We start from the raw sequence: 17,829 nt of genomic DNA on the forward strand, positions 1-17,829 counted from the left end.
TTGAATTCACATGAGACCAGAGCATGCCGGAAAACCCACCCTTTGTATAAAACAGGAAAGTTGTACAACATGCCCAAGTGATGGGAATAGCTGCATTTAGGGGAATATTTGCATTATTTACATACTTCTATAAGAAAAAAAATGTACATTGAGAAATTTTTCTAGAAAAACATTTAGGAAGTAATAGTGATTGCTTCCAGAAAATAGAAAAGAGGAATTTAAAAGTTAGTCTTTGGGGGATGAGGTTATAACTCAGTGGCAGAACATATGTTCAGCATGCATGAGCCCTGAATTCAATCCCCAACACTACAGAAAAATATTAAAACAAAAATTACCCTCTTTTATGTTATAGATTTCAGGATTGTTTGAATTTTTATTCAAAATATATGGATTAAGAATTAGTCAGTGGTAGAATATTTATCTAGCATGTGTGAGACTCTAAGTTTGATTCTCCACTACTACAATAAATTAAACAAAAAAACAGTACTAATTTTGCAGTTTTAAATCAGTGGTGAAAGTGACAGGTGTGGCACCACACAGGTGTGATCCCAGCAATCCGGCGACAGAGGCAGGACGATTCAAGTTTGAGAGCAGGCTGGGCTACACAATGTGACAGACCTCATCGCAAAAAGTGACAAAAACAAGTTGAGCATAGCAACATGTATGCCTATAACCTCAGAACACCAGAAACTGAGGCAGAAGGATCTTGAGTTTGATGTCAGTCTAGGCTATAAAATAGACCCAACCTCAACAAATAAGAAAAGGTAAGTAAATATAGTAAAAGTAACAAAAAGATAATGGCTAAGAGGGTCTAACAAGAACAAGATATAAAGCAAGACAGCAACACCATAATGGGATCATCACACTGCAAGGAAGAAAGGAAGAAAGAGGAGGAGGGAGAAAGGGAGAAAAAAGAAAAGAAAAAAATCCTTTCACTTTAAAAGAAAAGAGGGGTGGGTAGAAAAGTGAAAATAAAATGACCGTTTTTGTTCATTTGCATAGGATAAGCTCAAGTCTCAGGCACTGCTAATGACATAAGACAGGGTCAGTGAGTCTCAAACTTTGCTCTCCCATCAGAATCACCTGTAGCACCTGTCAAACCTCAAGTTACTGGACCTTGCTTAGTGCTTTTTGTAGTAGGTCTGATGGGTCCTGAGACTTGCATTGCGGACAAGCATTCATGTGAGCCTGGTGCTGCCAGCACAGAACCCACAAATTAACCACATACAGGTTTAGGGTGTGCCCTTGTTAGAACACAACATATCTAGTCACACTGGAGTGAGAGCCTACAGAGGCTATCTAGTGAGAAGAGTAGTTAAAGTTAGGCTACAGCCAAATTATCTCTGTCTCTGTTTATGTGCATTATGTGTCTCTCTCTCTCTATTAAAGTAAGTCATAAAAGTATTGTGAAGTTTAATTGAGAAATGTAGGCTTAGGTATATTGAGTAGAATAGGCTTTAGGTATAGGGATATTGTGAAGGCTTAGGTATAATAGTAACTTAAGAGTGGAGTAGGTTTTCCCAGGTGGGACCTGGGACGCACAAAGGAGCATCTAGGATTGAGCAGCCATTGTGGACTTAGCTGTGGTGATATTTTATCTGTGTACCCAAATAAAGTTTATCTGAGGATCAGAGGAAGAAGCCAGCCACTATAGTAACCATAGAGGTCAGACAATGGTAGCACGTGCCTTTAATCATATCACTCCGGAAGCAGAAATTGGTCTGGATCTCTCTGAATTCAAGGCCACACTGGGAACAGAGCCAAGTGTGGTGGTACATAGCTTTAATTCCAGCACTAACCATAAAGGTCTGGAGGCCTGTACAGACAGACAGGAAGTGACAAAGCTGGGGAAGAAGAGGAAGTGATGTAGCTAGGCAGAGAGAAGAAATGAGACGGCAGAACAGAAAGGCATATAGACTTGGGTATACAGGAAGTAGCTCTCTTTGGAGACTGAGGCGTCTGTAAGGTGAAGTTGGTGTGGCTTTTGTTATTCCTCTGATCTCTCAGGTTTTAACCCCAATATCTGGCTCTGGGTTTTTTATTAATAGGACCTTTTAGCAATCCATCTTATATCTGGCGGTCCAACGTTTGTAGCAAGAATTCATTAAAAAGCAGTTTGTGGCCTTACAGGCCTCTGGCTCAGGCCCAAGCTGCATGTGGTCAGAGTCTCCACCCTACGTGGGCTGGAGTCTCTTTGGCTTTTTCTCTCCTGGTGAGTGGTGGGCTCTATCTGGATTCTCATCTTGGACTGCTACCACCCTAGGTAGCTGCTTTGAAACCCTTGGACTTCTACTCAGTCAACAGACTTGGCGGGTCAATAAAGATATCTTAAAGGAAGCAATTAGTTAAAAGAGAATTTTTTTCTCCACATTGAAAAATGGAAACTGTGGTGGTATTGTGTTCCCCAAAATATTGTGTACCTTAATAAACTTATCTGGGGTCAGAGAACAGAAAAGCCACAAGATACTTAGGCTAGAAAATGTTAGCACACGCCTTTAATCCTAGCATTCCAGAGACAGAAATCCCTCTGGATCTCTGTGAGTTCAAGGCCGCATTGGAAACAGCCAGGCATGGTGACTCATGCCTTTAATCCCAGAAAGCAGCCTTTAATCCCAGGGAGTGGTGGTAGAAAGCAGAAAGATTTATAAGGCATGAGGACCAGAAACTGGAAGCATTTTGGCTGGTTAAGCATTTTGGCCTGGTTAAGCATTCAGGCTTTTGAGCAGCAATTCAGCTAAGACCCTTTCTGGATGAGGACTCAGAGGCCACCAGTCTGAGGAGACAAGACCAGCTGAGGATCCGGCGAGGTGAGATAGCTGTGGCTTGTTCTGTCTCTCTGATCTACCAGCATTTACCCCAATAACTGGCTTCAGATTTGATTTTATTAATAAGAACTTTTAAGATTCATGCTACAGGAAACATTTTTACAATGGAGGGAATTTGGTCTCTGACAACACATTAGGCACTCTGAAAAAGGAACAATTAAATGAGAGGATAATTAATGTTGTACATAACATCAATTATGAATATTATTTGTTTGATCATTTTTATTTTAGCATTAAAAAGGTTTGTCAATTTGAGTGCCAAAATAAAAGTATTAGAAAAACCTGTTGAAATGATTTATAGAGAAATTCAGACCCAGACAGAAGAATTTAAAGGTGAACATATCTCAGCACTGAATTATACAATTACAAAGAAACAGCCTAAGGTTTCCAGACAACAAACATTAATCTACCCAGTAACCTTACAGGAACTCCAAATGCTCAAGGGTGTGTACAAGCTAATTGTACTCTGGTGGAAACGTTTGATTTGAGGAGATTTAAAGAAGCTATAGTATCATTTGGTATGCATTCTCCATTTGTAAAGCAGATGTTAAACTCATGGTCAAACTGTAATAGAATTATGTCTCAGGACTGGAAAGACTTGGTTACAGCAGTCTTAGAGGCTAGGCCACAATTACAGTGGAGAACCTGGTAGAAAGAGGGGGCTAAAACTGTAGAACAATCATGTAGAGCTAGAGGTGTGGGCATTTCCCAGGATCAACTTCTTGGAGAAAGCGATTACGCTGATATATAAAGACAATGTTTATATGATAACCAACCCCTAATTCTATGCTGCATGGCAGCCATGAATGCATGGGACAGACCTGAAGAAGCAGGGAAGAAAATTGAGTCATTTACGAAAGTTATACAGGGCCCAAAAGAAACCTTCACAGATTTCTTATGAAGGCTAGCTTCAGCAGTAAATAGAACAATACCAAATTCAGAAGCTAGACAGATTTGAATCTTTGGCTTTTGAGAATGTTAATACAGCATGCAAAAGGGTAACCAGGCTGTTAAAGGCAAGATCAGCACCCTTGGAGGATTATATCAGGGATACAATTAATACTAAATCTCATCACCATGATGATACATGGATAGGAGAGGTGATTTCAAGGGGTTTGAAGAAAAATATTAATTCAGATGCTTTAATTGCGGTAAACAAGGCCACCAAAAAGGGAGTATAAACAGGGCATTCCTACAAACAATGTTTCTTCAAGCAACAATAGCAACAGAACACCCCTCCCTTCTGGATTATGCAGATGGTGTGGTAAAGGTAAACATTGGACGAATGAATGTAGATCAACATAGGACAGACAAGGTAATCCTTTGCCTTTTCTATTGGGAAACTCCCTGAGGGGCCTCTCGCAGGCCCCCATGGCAAATCAAGTTCAGTCCTTTCCTGCCATCATAGAAGAAACTCCTCAGAGCAATTAAATAACCAAATGCCTATTGTAATAAACCATACTGCTTGGAGTGATAGAACAGCTATAGCAGAGAGAACAGAAAATTCAGGAGAAACCATAAAGCGAATTTTTGGCCAACTTCTATAAATGAACAAAGACCAAAATTAAAAATACGAATGACATTCTTGTTGAGGGTCTTGTAGACACAGGTGCAGATGTCACAATAATTGCACCAGAATCTTGGCATCCAAATTGACCTCTTAAGGAGGGAAATGTTCAGTTGTTAGGGATTGGAACATTATCTCAAGTGAAACAGAGTGCAACATGGGTCAAATGTATAGGGCCAGAAGGACAGAGAGAAAAATTAAAGCCATATCAAATTTGAAGTCTCTAAAAAGATGGAGCCCCACAACAACAATTTCATCAGGACGATGATAATACCACTAAGCTGACAAACACAACCCAAAGATTGGCTTTGGACTACAAACTGCTCAGGACAATTTCGAGATGGCTAGCTGAGATGATCCAACCTCACAGACTACTTGAGTAAGAAGTTGAGATAAGCCCTGCACTTTTACATTATGCAGAGACTGGACAACAAATGATATAGTTACCTCTCCTGAAACTTGACAATTAACCCAATTTTTTTTCTTTTCAGGATCCCCTAAAGATGCCTTTGCCCCCACACAGCAGGAAGTAATTTTAAGAACACGATGTCCACATTCCCAAGAGGTGGGGTGGGTGGTTTTTGGTCTTTCAATGGCTTTTGGATAATTGTCATTGTTTAGGATGGTTGGTTACAAGTTGTTACTGTTAATGGTCAGGAAAAAGGCTAAACAAAAGGAGATTAGATATAAGGTTCTTGTTTGAAAAAAAAAAAAAGAAGAAAAAGCAAAAAGAGGATTTAGATAAAATCTAGATTATTGAATCTACTCTGAAAATAAAGAATATAGATATGATAAAAAGGTAGATTATTGAATCTACTTTTAAAAGGCAACTACTAGTCTTAAATATTTTACAATGGACTGGATTTTTGTATATTATATATAAATTATGTATGTTACTACAAATTTGAGATTGATTTATACAGATGGCAGGCACAAAAAGTATATAGGTGAGTATATAGGAAGTAGCTCTCTCTTTATCTGTGGATTTCTTAGTGGTAAGAACGTGGCTGGCTTCTTTCTGCTTTTCTGATCTCTCAGTTTTTACCCCAATATCTGGCTCCAGGTTTTTTTGTTTTGTTTTTTTTTATTAATAAGACCATTTAGCAATTCATCTTACAGTGGTGCATGTCTTTAATTGAAGCACTTGGAGGACTGAGACAAGAGGATAGCCATGGGTTTGAAGGTGACCTAGTGTACACAGTGAGTTCCAGGCTAGTCTGAGCTACAACCCTGTCTCAAAGTACATACATACATGCATATATGTGTGCAAATACATACAAAAATAAATAAATATACTTCAATGGTGTTCAAACTTTCTGAGCATAAATTTCCATCATTAAAAATATGTTGGGCTGGGGTAGAGTGCTTGCCTTCATACAGAAAGTCCTGAGTTTCAAGCCATACTGTTAATAAATAAAAAATGTTGGACATAGATTTAACGTTCTTTGTCTACTTTTTTTTTTTTTTATTTTGCAATACAATTCAGTTCTACATATCAGCCACGGATTCCCTTGTTCTCCCCACTCCCGCCCCCCTCACCTTCCCCCCAGCCCACCCCCCATTCCCATCTCCTCCAGGGCAAAGCCTTCCCCACAGACTGAGATCAACCTGGTAGACTCAGTCCAGGTAGGTCCAGACCCCTCCTCCCAGGCCGAGCCAAGCGATCCTTCATAGGCCCCAGGTTTCAAACAGCCGACTCATGCAATGAGTATAGGACCCGGTCCCACTGCCTGGATGCCTCCCAAACAGATCAAGCCAATCAACTGTCTCACCCATTCAGAGGGCCTGATCCAGTTGGGGACCCCTCAGCCATTGGTTCATAGTTCATGTGTTTCCATTCGTTTGGCTATTTGTCCCTGTGCTTTATCCAACCTTGGTCTCAACAATTCTCGCTCATATAAACCCTCCTCATTCTCGCTAATTGGACTCCCAGAGATCCACCCGGGGCCTAGCCATGTATCTCTGCATCCAGATCCCTCAGTAGTTGGATGAGGTTTCTAGCATGTCTTTGTCTACTTTTTTTTTTTTTTTTTTTTTTTTTGGTTTTTCGAGACAGGGTTTCTCTGTGTAGCTTTGCGCCTTTCCTGGGACTCACTTGGTAGCCCAGGCTGGCCTCGAACTCACAGAGATCCGCCTGGCTCTGCCTCCCGAGTGCTGGGATTAAAGGCGTGCGCCACCACCTCCCGGCTTACTTTTTAATATTATAAAAATATACTACTGAGGCTGGGGAGAGAGCTCAATGGATAAAGTGATGCTGTAAAATGTGAGGTCCACGATCTGATCCGAAGCAGCAACACAAATGCAGGGCAGCTGTGGAAGTTCACTTGCAATCCCAGGACATGGGAGACAAAGCCTGAGGACCAGCCAAATCAGCCAGCTCCAGGTATGGTGAGAGACCTGGCCTCAGTAAACAAAGTGGAAAGCAATCAAGAGACACCTGGTGTCAACCTCTGACTTCTACACATGTGTAGCACTTGCATACATGAGCACCTACATGCATGCAGGTATACCACACATACACAAAATAAATTTAAAAAAATAAAAATACTACTTTACTATTTATACTCTTTAAAAAATGCATAACAAAGACTTTAAAAAGAATAAAAATTAACAATTAAAATTTATTATCAGAACTGAAAAGATGGCCCAGCAGTTAAATGAAGCATTAATCTAATTAATCCTATCAATAAAAAAAACAGGAGACAGATATCAGGGTAAAAACTTGGAAGATCAGAGAAGCAGGGGAGCAACCACAGTAGCTTCCTACCTCTCAGGTTCCTCCAACCAAAAGGGCTGAGATCCTCTCTAAACCACCCCCTTACCACTTCCTGTCTCCTTTCTCTACAGTACTCCAAACCTCTATGGTTAGCTAGGGGTTAGCTCCACCCTCTGACTCCAAGTAAGCTTTATTTGTCAGGACACATTCAAAATATCACACAACAGTTAAGAGTGCTTACTACCCTTGCAGAGCACCGAGTTTGATTCCCAGAATGGCTGCTAACATCAGGCTACTCACAAACATCTGCAACTCCAGCTCAAGGAGGATCCAATGGCCTTTTCTGGTCACTGTAGGCAACCGCACTCATTCGCACATACCCCCACATAGAAACATGCATACACATAACTATAAATAAATCTTCAAAAAAATTTAATTGTGCTATTATCTTCCTCAAAGTGGATAAAATTGGAGGCATCTTGGAAACTATGGGAACAGAGATCACCTCAGTATGGATTAGGTAAAAAGCAGCTAGCCAGCTGGGCAGTGGTGGCGCACACCTTTAATCCCAGCACTTGGGAGGCAGAGACAGGCGGATCTCTATGAGTTCGAGGCCAGCCTGGTCTACAAGTGAGAGCCAGGACAAGAACCAAAATTACACAGAGAAACCCTGTCTCAAAAAACCAAAAAAAAGGGGACAATTCTATGTTTCAGGCAATATCTGGGAAGGGGACTAAAACTCAAAAAGTACATGGCAAATGCAGAAAAATCATAAACAATGACTTTACAGCAGAGTAGAGTCAAACATATCTGACCTACTTAGTAAGAAACTAACAGGCTGGGCCTTGTGGAACAGCTCAATGCACAACTTAACTTAATATTACCAAGGCACTAGCACCTCCAAAAGGAAAAAAAAAAAAAAAAAGCACAGGTATGATACTAGCTTAACTATCAACTTGACACAATTGAGAATCACCTGGGAAGAGAGTCTCAATGAGGAATTACCTACATTGGTTTGGCCTATGGGCATGTCTGTGAGAGATTTTTTAATTGATGTGGGAAAGCCCAGCCCACTGTGGGTAGCACCATTCCCTAGGCGGCAACTGTAGAAGAGTGAAGAAAGCTAGCTGAGCATAAGCAAGGAAGTAAAGATGCATGCATTTTTTTTTCTCTCTGCTCTTTACTGTGGATATGTGATAGTTTGTAGTTCCTGCCTTCACTTCTCTCCAATAATGGAGTGTATGCCTGGAATTACAAGCTGAATATTCCTCTTTTCCACTAAGTTGCTTTCTGTCAAGATATTTTGTCACAGCAACAGAAATGAAACTAGAGCACTGGGCTCACAGTTTGAATATGTTTAAACTGAATACAATTTGCCACAGATAGGCTACCTACACTGGCACAGTTAGAAATTAAAACATTAGGACACAGTATGAAAGAATCCCAACAGGACTGGAGATGGCTCAATGGGTAGAGCACTTAAGTGTGAGCAGCAGAAGTTGGACTCCCAGCTCACACTTCAAAGCCTCACAGATATGGAAGCCACCTGCAATCCCAGAACTAGGAAGGCAGAGACAGGGAATTCCACAGACAAGATAGCTAGATTAGACAATTAGGCTAGATTAGCCTAATTGGTGAGCTCTGGGCTCAGAGAGAGATAGTACCTCATTAAATAAAGTGGAGAGCAACCAAGGAAGAGACCCAATGTCAATTTCAGGCCTCCACATGCATGCCATAGATCCACATACTTGTGAGCAGGCATACATGCATGCATACACCACACAGTCATATACATGTCTCACACACACACACACACACACACACACACACAAAAAAAAAAACACCACACATACACAGAAAACAAGTCTATTATGCTCAGCAGTTGCTAGTCCATCACTGAATACGAGAGATTAGGCCATGAATTTTTCATATCAACTGTAGGTTTGACTGAGGAAAATTACAATATTGTGGCTTTTTAAAAATCCATGTCCTATGCCACTTCCAACTGATGAAATAGTTGGGGGGGAAAGATGACTCAGAAAATGAAATTGAATTTAATTTACATTTCTTGTTGAAGGAAATTTACTGAAAAAAAAAATTCTGTTAACTCCTCAGATCATGAATCCAAAAGCCAGATATGATGGTGAACATCTTCAATCTCAGCACTCTCATGAGGCAGAGGCAGCTGATCTCTGGGTGTTCAAGGTCAGACTGGGCTACATAGTAAGACCCTATCTCAAGGGGGAAAAAAACTCCAAGACAAATTAAGGACCCAAAGAAACACACTTTACAGACTTTCAGTAGCTCATGAGAATTCAACTTCCTCCTAACAAACATCTGATCATCTATTTAAAAAACTTGGAAAATAAGGTCACTGGCTACCTTACTGGGAAAGCACACTCATTAAGTGCACATGTGAACTTGATCATTACAACTGAGTGGTTCGTAACTCTAGAGCTTACTGAACCAGGAAGCTTAAAAAAATCTGTGAGCTTAATATTACATGTAAAGTCATGATGAAGTTATTTAAAAACTGAAGTCCATAAACAGCTTTAACTATGCTTCCTTCAGAGTCAAAGTTCAAGATTTGTTCATCTTCCTTTGTCCTCAAAGATCAACCTTTACTAGATGTTCATTAAATAACAAACAGAATCCAGACCAGAGTGGTGGTGGCTGCCCCCAGGACTCTAAATAACTGCCATGCAATACAAACTCAAGTGTTACAGCCTATTAAGGGAAAGCTATTTCCCTCTGGTCAGGAGAATGGAATCTCTGGCCTGGTTGGAAACTTAACATTCCATTTGGGCAGGTCCATCACCTGGCTAAGGGACCAGCCTCAAGAAGGCTTGATCCTACTTAAGCCATGTTAAAGAGACAGGAGAAGTAATTACCCTGGAAAGTCAGGAAGCTCTGTTAGGTCTGCCCTCCCAAGTCCTGACTCAGAAAGGCATAATTCTTCCTGATTCCTCCCTTCTTTTTCCCTTTGGATGTTGGCCAGAGACTAAGAATGCCTTTCTGTTATTCTGGGCTTCTTGCTCTTTCTCTGGAGCCCTGCTCCCTCTTTGTCCTGAGGCTGTGTGGCTGACCTCCATGACTCACTCAAATAGCATGAATTTTTCTCTTCCTCTTCTCTATCTGCCTCCTCTGGGCAGCTGCCTAGATTTACAGTTGGTCCTCCTTGGGGTTTTTCTTTTAAACTCTAATAAAATTGTCCTCAAGCTTCCTTTTGAGTTCATTCTTAAATTCTTTTAATAACAATACTAAGAACTCCAAGAAGGGAGTATACTAATTCCCTGGTAACATGTAGCAACTCCACCAGGATCCCCCAAAATTTCCAGCAACACAAGTTAGGTTTCCTACAAATGCCTGGTGAAAGCTTTCCTAAACTAACTGAATATAAAAAATGTATCTCCACTGTCAAAATACCACATCCCTGACTGTAAGAAAAAGCAATTTCAGAATGAAGCTAGATGCTAAAGCTACATGCAATGTTTTAAGTTCATCTGAACATACATATTTAGGAACTATTGAAATCTAAGTTGAAAGATACCATGAGAAAAATCAAGTTAGTTCTTCAAAATAGTTCAGTTGGCAAAATATGAATTTTATCATTGAAACATTCAGGTGAATCAATTCCTGTCAGTACTTTCTCTGTAATTTGGTTGATTTTGCATTAAGTAAAACTACTCTGTTATACTTGTGTGGTTCTATTTGTGACAGTGTTTCCCTACAAGCAACAACAATAACAAATCTGACCAATTTTCACACTTATTAAATCTCTGATCATGTTCTTAATGGATACAGCAATCGAAGTCCTCTACTAAAAGGACCTGAATGTTCAGACTCCACTAACAATTAGCTCCTGCCTCAACGTTGGTCTATTTCCCCCACATGCAGGCGGTGCCCGCACAAGTCTCCAGGAACTATGGTCATATCATTTTTTTTCTAATTCAAAACAACCCAGTAAACAAGGAAGGTCATTCTAGGTTTTGGATGTCCTTACCCATCCATCAATGCTCATTCTCCTTTTTCCAACATTCTTCTGCTACTGTTGGGTATGTAGCTTGAACCTGTGGTTCAAATATTTGTAGGTTGATGTGGAAGATTTGCTGATAGATTCAGGCTAACCTAGATCACAGAGTGAGTTCCAGTCAGCCTGGGCTACAGAGGAAGACCCTATCTCAATCTCTTTCTAGAAAAGAAAGGGGGAGGGGGCGGGCAGAGAGAATGTATTTGTCTGCTAAGTTAACTATTTTAGCATCTATTCTGTACAATGGAAAGCCATTCTGTATAACATTGTTTAATGTTCTTAAAGTCTTATCTGTATTTCATAAATCCTTAAAACACAAGGGTACAACGCTATTGAAAAAACATGAAAACAAGGTGGAAGCATAGATGCCACTGAGGAGAATTAATTAACTTCATGGGGGAGGGAACAATCAAATGCTCAAGACTTTCTTGGTAAATAAATAAAAATAAGAAATTTCAAATTGAATTGGTCAAGTGCATTCATTTATCTCCCTTTTGAGAATAAAAAGAATTCAGAATAGGATTTTTTGTTTGTTTTTTGTTTTTTTGTTTTGGTTTTTTTGGTTTTTTTTTTTTTTTTTTTTTTTTTTTTTTGGTTTTTCAAGACAGGGTTTCTCTGTGAAGTTTTTGGTGCCTGTCCTGGAACTCACTTTGTAGCCCAGGCTGGCCTCGAACTCACAGAGACCTGCCTGGCTCTGCCTCCCGAGTGCTGGGATTAAAGGCGTGCGCCACCACCGCCCGGCCTTGTTTTTGTTTGTTTGTTGGTTTTTGGTGACAGGGTTTTTCTGTGTAGTCCTGGCTGTCCTGGAACTCACTCTGTAGCTGACCTCAGAGAGATCCACCTACCTCTGCCTCCCAAGTACTGGGATAAAATGTGTACGTGTGCCACCACAGCCTGGCCCATTAAAGAATCTTTTTAAATATCTAAATGTTGAGAGGACTAAATAAAATACAGTATTTGGCCTAGCACATGGCACACACTCAACAAACAATGGCTATTGTTGTTAGCATCTCTTTTCAATCAAATTACATGACATTTTGGAATTTGAAAGAAGTCAATACGTCATTTGTGGTTTTGCTATGTAGTCAATACCGAGAAGATTGAACAATAAAACTTTTCATCAGTGCAATTAATACAAAACAAAAGATCAAGTAAAGGCCTATATACTGAAGTTTTGTTTTATTTTTGCTTTGGGGTTTTTGCTGTTGTTGTTTTGGGTGGTGTTTTGTTTTATCTTGTTTTGTTTTGTTTTGAGAAAGGGTCTCACTATGTAGCTCTGGTTGGTCCAGAATTTCTATATATATCAGACTATCCTGGAACTCACAGAGATCCTCCTGCCTCTGCCTCTCAAGTGCTGGGATTAAAGGCATAAACTAACATGTAGAAGAAAAATTAGTAGCATCATTGTATCTAGGGCCAACATTAGAATGTATTAGTTGTTTGTTGGAGGTACTTAGACCTTAGAGAAATCATTGTAGAAAACAGTGACTGTTTTCTGTGATTTATAGAGCTGTTTTTCTGAAGAAGCATTACACTCTTCGCCTAACTTTGGTCACAAGACAATCCTGGCATACCTGGAACATCTTGCATTATTGGGTACTGCAAACAGTACACTATAAACATAGATTAGATCAGGGGCTTTGGTATGAGGAACTTATTTTACCCCAAAAACAACTTTTGCATAACAATCAATGAATAAAACAACTTCTGCATGACCGTTTGAGGTTCAGTTCATGGAGACTGTTCCTCCTAGCTGCCTCAGAGCCTGAATTACATTCTGGAGTGATGCTATTTCTTTGATTGTCCCTCTGAACACCCGACACCACCAAGACAGTTTAAGGCCTTTAAAGCCAGCATGATGGTTCAAGTCTGTAATCCCAGCATTCCAAAGGCAAGAGGAGGGTGAGTTTGAGTACACTGTCTCAAACAGAAGTCAATTTATATTGGAGTGTTAATGCCTCAATACATCATTCCCCCTGAAGGGTAAATACATATGCAATCCTTATCTAGTGTCTTTCCATAGAATGTAAGCCACAAATGTAATTTTAAAATTTCTAGCAAGGGCTAGAGAGATGGCTGAACAGTTAAGTGTGTACACTGTTCTTAACAGAGGATCCAAATTCAGTCCCTAGCACCCATGTCAGGGCACTAACCTGGCCTCCCTCCACAGGCACTTGCATTCGCTTGCACGTTGAAAGGTTTACAACATGCCCCCACATAACCACACATACATGTAATTTTAAAATTAATAAAAATAGCCAGGCAATGGTGGCACACACCTTTAATCCCAGAGGAGGCAGAGGCCAGCCAGTCTAGTCAACAGAGTGAATTCCAGGACAGCCAGGGCTACAGAGAAAAATCCTGTCTCAAAAAACAAAAAAATAAAAAATAAAAAAATAATAAATCTTAAAGTTTTGATAGTATCATATAAAAGACAAAATTAACTTTAATATGCATTCTACTTAATCCAATATATACAAAGCATCATTTAAATATGCATGTAAAAATATTTTTTACACTGTCTTCAGAATCTAGTGTGCATTTCACATTTATAATAAATCTCAGTCCCAAAGAGCCCCATTTCACTTGTTCCAGCAGTTTTCTGTCTTCACAACAAATTCCTGACCTATTAACCTAGGCCTTTTCGGAAAGATCTTTGCAATGTTTTTAGCAGACGTATGCTTCTCAGCTCAGTCTCTGACTATCCAGGTAAGAATGCTTACAGGCTTGAGTTCCTCCTGATTGCATCTGAGCAGAGACCAGAGTGGGAGAAAAATAGCTTGCTGCCACAAGACACATTCTAGAACTGTTTCCTTTCAACCTCTCCAATTCTCAATGAGGCAGATCATTTCCCAATGGGGAACCAGCACAAATCACTTGCCAAAAGTCCTAAGTGGGACCAATGCTCATCTTTAGACTCTACTAGGTCTCAGCTCTATCTATTCATCTCACTAAAAATGTATTATCTGTTGGTAAGCGCTCAGCATGTGCAAGGCCCTGGGTTTCCATCCTCAGTACCAATAATACAAATAAAGCAAGGCACTGGCCAGCACTAAATTCCCTTCCATTTGCAACAGAACTGCACTGGGGGCTCTAAAAGACGTCCCAATCTATATGGAAATCCCAGAGTAAGAAGAAAACAAAGTAGCAATAGTTGTATGATCTCAAATATTAAGCGAGAATAGCCCTGTTTTCACCAGAACTTAACTCTCCTACGGAGATGAGCAAAGGCTTCAGCAAACTAACCGCTTTTGTGGCTTTCCAAACTAATGCATTTTTGTTAAACTTTAACAAAGCAAGCAAGCTCAGACTGCTTGGCTGTTTGACATAAAAGTAATTATTAAACCCTACTGTAAGGAATGGGAAATGCTGGGCTACTGTCTCAAAAATCCAAAGTTTTAAAAGTGAATTCATTACAAGAAAACGCAGATATTTCTATCTTTAAAAATACAAAATGAGCCCAGCCGTGGTGGCGCACACCTTTAATCCCAGCACTCGGGAGGCAGAGGCAGGGGCGTTTCTGTGAGTTCCAGGCCAGCCTGGTCTACAGAGAGTTGTTCAGGGCAGTCAGGACTACACAGAGGAAAAGAGTCGTGTTAGTTACGGCCTTTTTCTCAACAGTGAAGTGGGTTTCTGGTTGCTGCTAGCTCCGTTTTTCCTCTTTTAATTCTCTAACAATTTCAGGCATGTATACCACGGACTTTGGTCATTTCCACCCACAAACCACCCCGTTACTCCTCTCTCCTCCTCTCCCACCTTCTTCACAGCCAGTCTCCCTCCTGTTTTCATGTCTATTTCTGTTTTGTCCCCTTTCTGAAAATTCTCGCTTACCCTACAATGAATCTATGTTAACGTCATACAAGCACAACGGCTGCAGACGGAACTCTAGGGTTGGAGCGCCTGTTCAGTATGTGTGTGGTCTTAGCTGCAACCCCCTCACCACTGGAACAGTAACGATCCAGAACTGGAGATTATTAAGACTAGATTCAATGCGAGTGACAACTTCAGACAACTCAACTTTAGATCAAATCATTCTTCCGATTACAAGTCCATTATATACCACCAGTAATGGCATCTAAACTAATATAGGTGCAATCGCTTTGCAGTTTACAAATTCTAGCAGTGAAAAAAAAAAAAATCTTCCACGTCTGTATTAACTTTCAAAATATCTTAAATTTTGAATCATCTTTATAAAGGCTGTTAGGGCCCGATAAACAGCAAAAGGTCATGACCTTCCATTTTCTAATTCCGCAAAATAAACAGATTCCCGTTTGTCCCACCTCTCCCTAGCTTTCCCTAGAAATGGTGAATCCGAAGCCGGGGTGAGGCAAGTCCGCCTGGAATGCGGTCTAACAGTCTCAAAGGACCGGAGATTGTTCTAGGTCTCAGTAGGCTTCTTCATCCAAGACACAATGGTTGGACCCCTAACAGATGGTGAGACCACAGGACAGATGCAGGCGAGATGCGGCAAGCTAGAGCAACCAGGCCCAACAAGGTGTGGCCTCTGAACGGCAGAGGCAAACCAGTCAACCAGGAATTCCAATCCTCAAAGTGATAAGAGCCCACAGGAGACAAAGTGCAAGTGAACACGCCAGGGGAAGATTCGGCTTTCGGGGGAGGGCAGGAGCAATCGAAAGGTGGGGAAGATCTGGAAATGTTTCCCAGAACTTGATGTCGGCCAGGACTGCAGTAACTTTCCCAAAGGCTGAGAGCCACCACCCCAGCTACTCAGAGAGAAGCCCGGGGGGCGCGAGGACCACCCGGGGTCAGCTCGGCCCTCCGCTCCCTCCCTCCCTCCCACGGTCCGCGGGGAGGCTCCGCCCCGCTCCGAGAGGCCGCGGGCACTAGATCCGCGAGCACGCGCGGGGCGCTGAGCTCACAGGCCCGGCGGCGGCGGCCTGGAAGTCCTCGGCGCGGGACACACTAGCCGGGCCGCAGGCCGCCTTGGGGCCTGCGAGCTGCCCAGAGCACCCTCCCGGGGCTGGGGACACGGCTCCCGCGAGGCCCCCGCTCGGGGCGCCACAAGCGTTACCTGGTCAGGCGACAGCGCTGTGAAAGCCCCAGGGCTGCGCGGGCGCCGCCTCCACACCTGGCGGAAGTAGGGCGGCTGCCCTCACCTGGGCGGAAGTGCGGCGGCGGCCTACTCACCTGGGCGGAAGTGCGGCGGCGGCCTACTCACCTGGCCCTCTCTCGACCTCGGCCGGGGCCCGGGCGGGGCGGGACGGGGCGGGGCGAGGCCAGCGGGAGCCCGTGGGCTTCTAGGCGCCAGTGAAGTTCCGTGGGTGAGTGACGCTACGGAGCGTGGAGAGGAGGCGTAGGGCCGTGCGGGCAGGTGCGGAGGTGTGAGCCACCGGCGCGGATCCGAGAGCGAGACCCCAAAGAAGACACTGAAGGGCGGTATCCTTGCAACCGCTGGGTCAAGTCGGCTTAGCCCCAATCCCTATGCCCCTCGGTTCCGGCCTTCTTGTGTCCCTTCTGTTTTCTAGATATGCTGAGTCGACATAAAATTCGTGAATGTCGATCTCTGTGTCCCCATCATCCTAAGTGTAATTAGGAGGGTTTTTTTTATTTAGAATTTTGATAAGCATCTACTTTATCAAATACAGTCCACTCAATGCTAAAAAGGATCAATCATCAGACATCTTACTGAATAAATGAACTATTAAACACTGTGATTGACGGGATGATAGATAAAATGGTATCCTCGAAAGATGATACATATCGATATATACATATATATATTCGAAAGATGATATATACAAACAACTGCAAAACGGGGACATTTGCCGGTTACGCATTTGGTAGTTTATGGCCGAATGCTTATTTTGAAGGAGATGACATTTGTTAGGCCTTGTAAGAAGGTATGCAATTTTTCCCTAATGTAAAGAGCAAGATAAAGGTGTCCATTTTCACCTGTCCTATTCAGCATACTATGGGAAACCTCAAATGGAGCAGCAGGCAAGGAAAGTAAGCAACAGGTAGTGCTGAGCAGAATCCCAGCACTCTGGAGTTTCAAGTAGTATTGTTTAAGTCCCTGAATCTAAAAAAGGTAAGAAGTAAAGGTCACACTAATAGAAAAGAAGCAAGCGAAATATCTCAGTTGTGAACGTCAAAGTGTTAAAGGTAGGCAAACCTGTGAAGTGGTAGGATACAAAACCAATAGACAAAAATCAAGGTTGGGTGGGCAAGATGGCTGAGTGGGTGAAGGTGCTTGCTGCCCAAGCCTGACCACCTGCATTCCAGTTCTATCCCAGGACCCCCTATGGTAAAAGAGTCAAACCAACTCCAGCAAGTTGTCTGACCTTCATATGCTCCCAACTCCAATGGACCATGGGCCATGCCCTCTCACACACACAAATGTAAAAAAGAAAAGACAGAAAAAAATCACACACGCTTGTGATCCCAGCATTCCTGTGGTTAAACAAGAGGATTGCCATGAGTTCAAAGCCAGCCTAAGTTACATAGTGAATTCAGACCAGCGTAGGCTACTGAAGTACATATATAGAGAGACCGATCTTGTCTCAAAAATAAATGAATAAAATTTTAAAAATCAATAGCTGTTTTTTGATACCAAATAATGGACTTGCTAAGAATGAGATCAAGAAAGCAACCCCATTGACAACAGCAAAAATAGAAACACACACACACACACACACACACACACACACACACACACACACACACACAAACA

At 41.9% G+C, this 17,829-nt stretch overlaps 1 protein-coding gene across 8 annotated transcripts in view; it reads right to left on the reverse strand.

Moving 5' to 3' along the window:
* The window catches only part of Patj (PATJ crumbs cell polarity complex component), a 328,062-nt gene extending 311,636 nt beyond the window's left edge, over positions 1-16,426 (reverse strand). For 7 of the 8 annotated variants that reach the window (XM_052718903.1, XM_052718901.1, XM_052718905.1 and 4 more), the window contains exon 1: positions 16,171-16,310. The gene's annotated coding sequence lies outside the window, so the exon portion shown is untranslated. The other variant, XM_052718902.1, reaches the window with a different exon arrangement.
* Between the last annotated feature and the right edge of the window lie 1,403 nt (positions 16,427-17,829).

Source organism: Peromyscus californicus, unplaced genomic scaffold, assembly GCF_007827085.1.
Source record: "Peromyscus californicus insignis strain IS unplaced genomic scaffold, ASM782708v3 Scaffold_5__1_contigs__length_169319896, whole genome shotgun sequence".
NCBI lineage: Eukaryota > Metazoa > Chordata > Mammalia > Rodentia > Cricetidae > Peromyscus > Peromyscus californicus.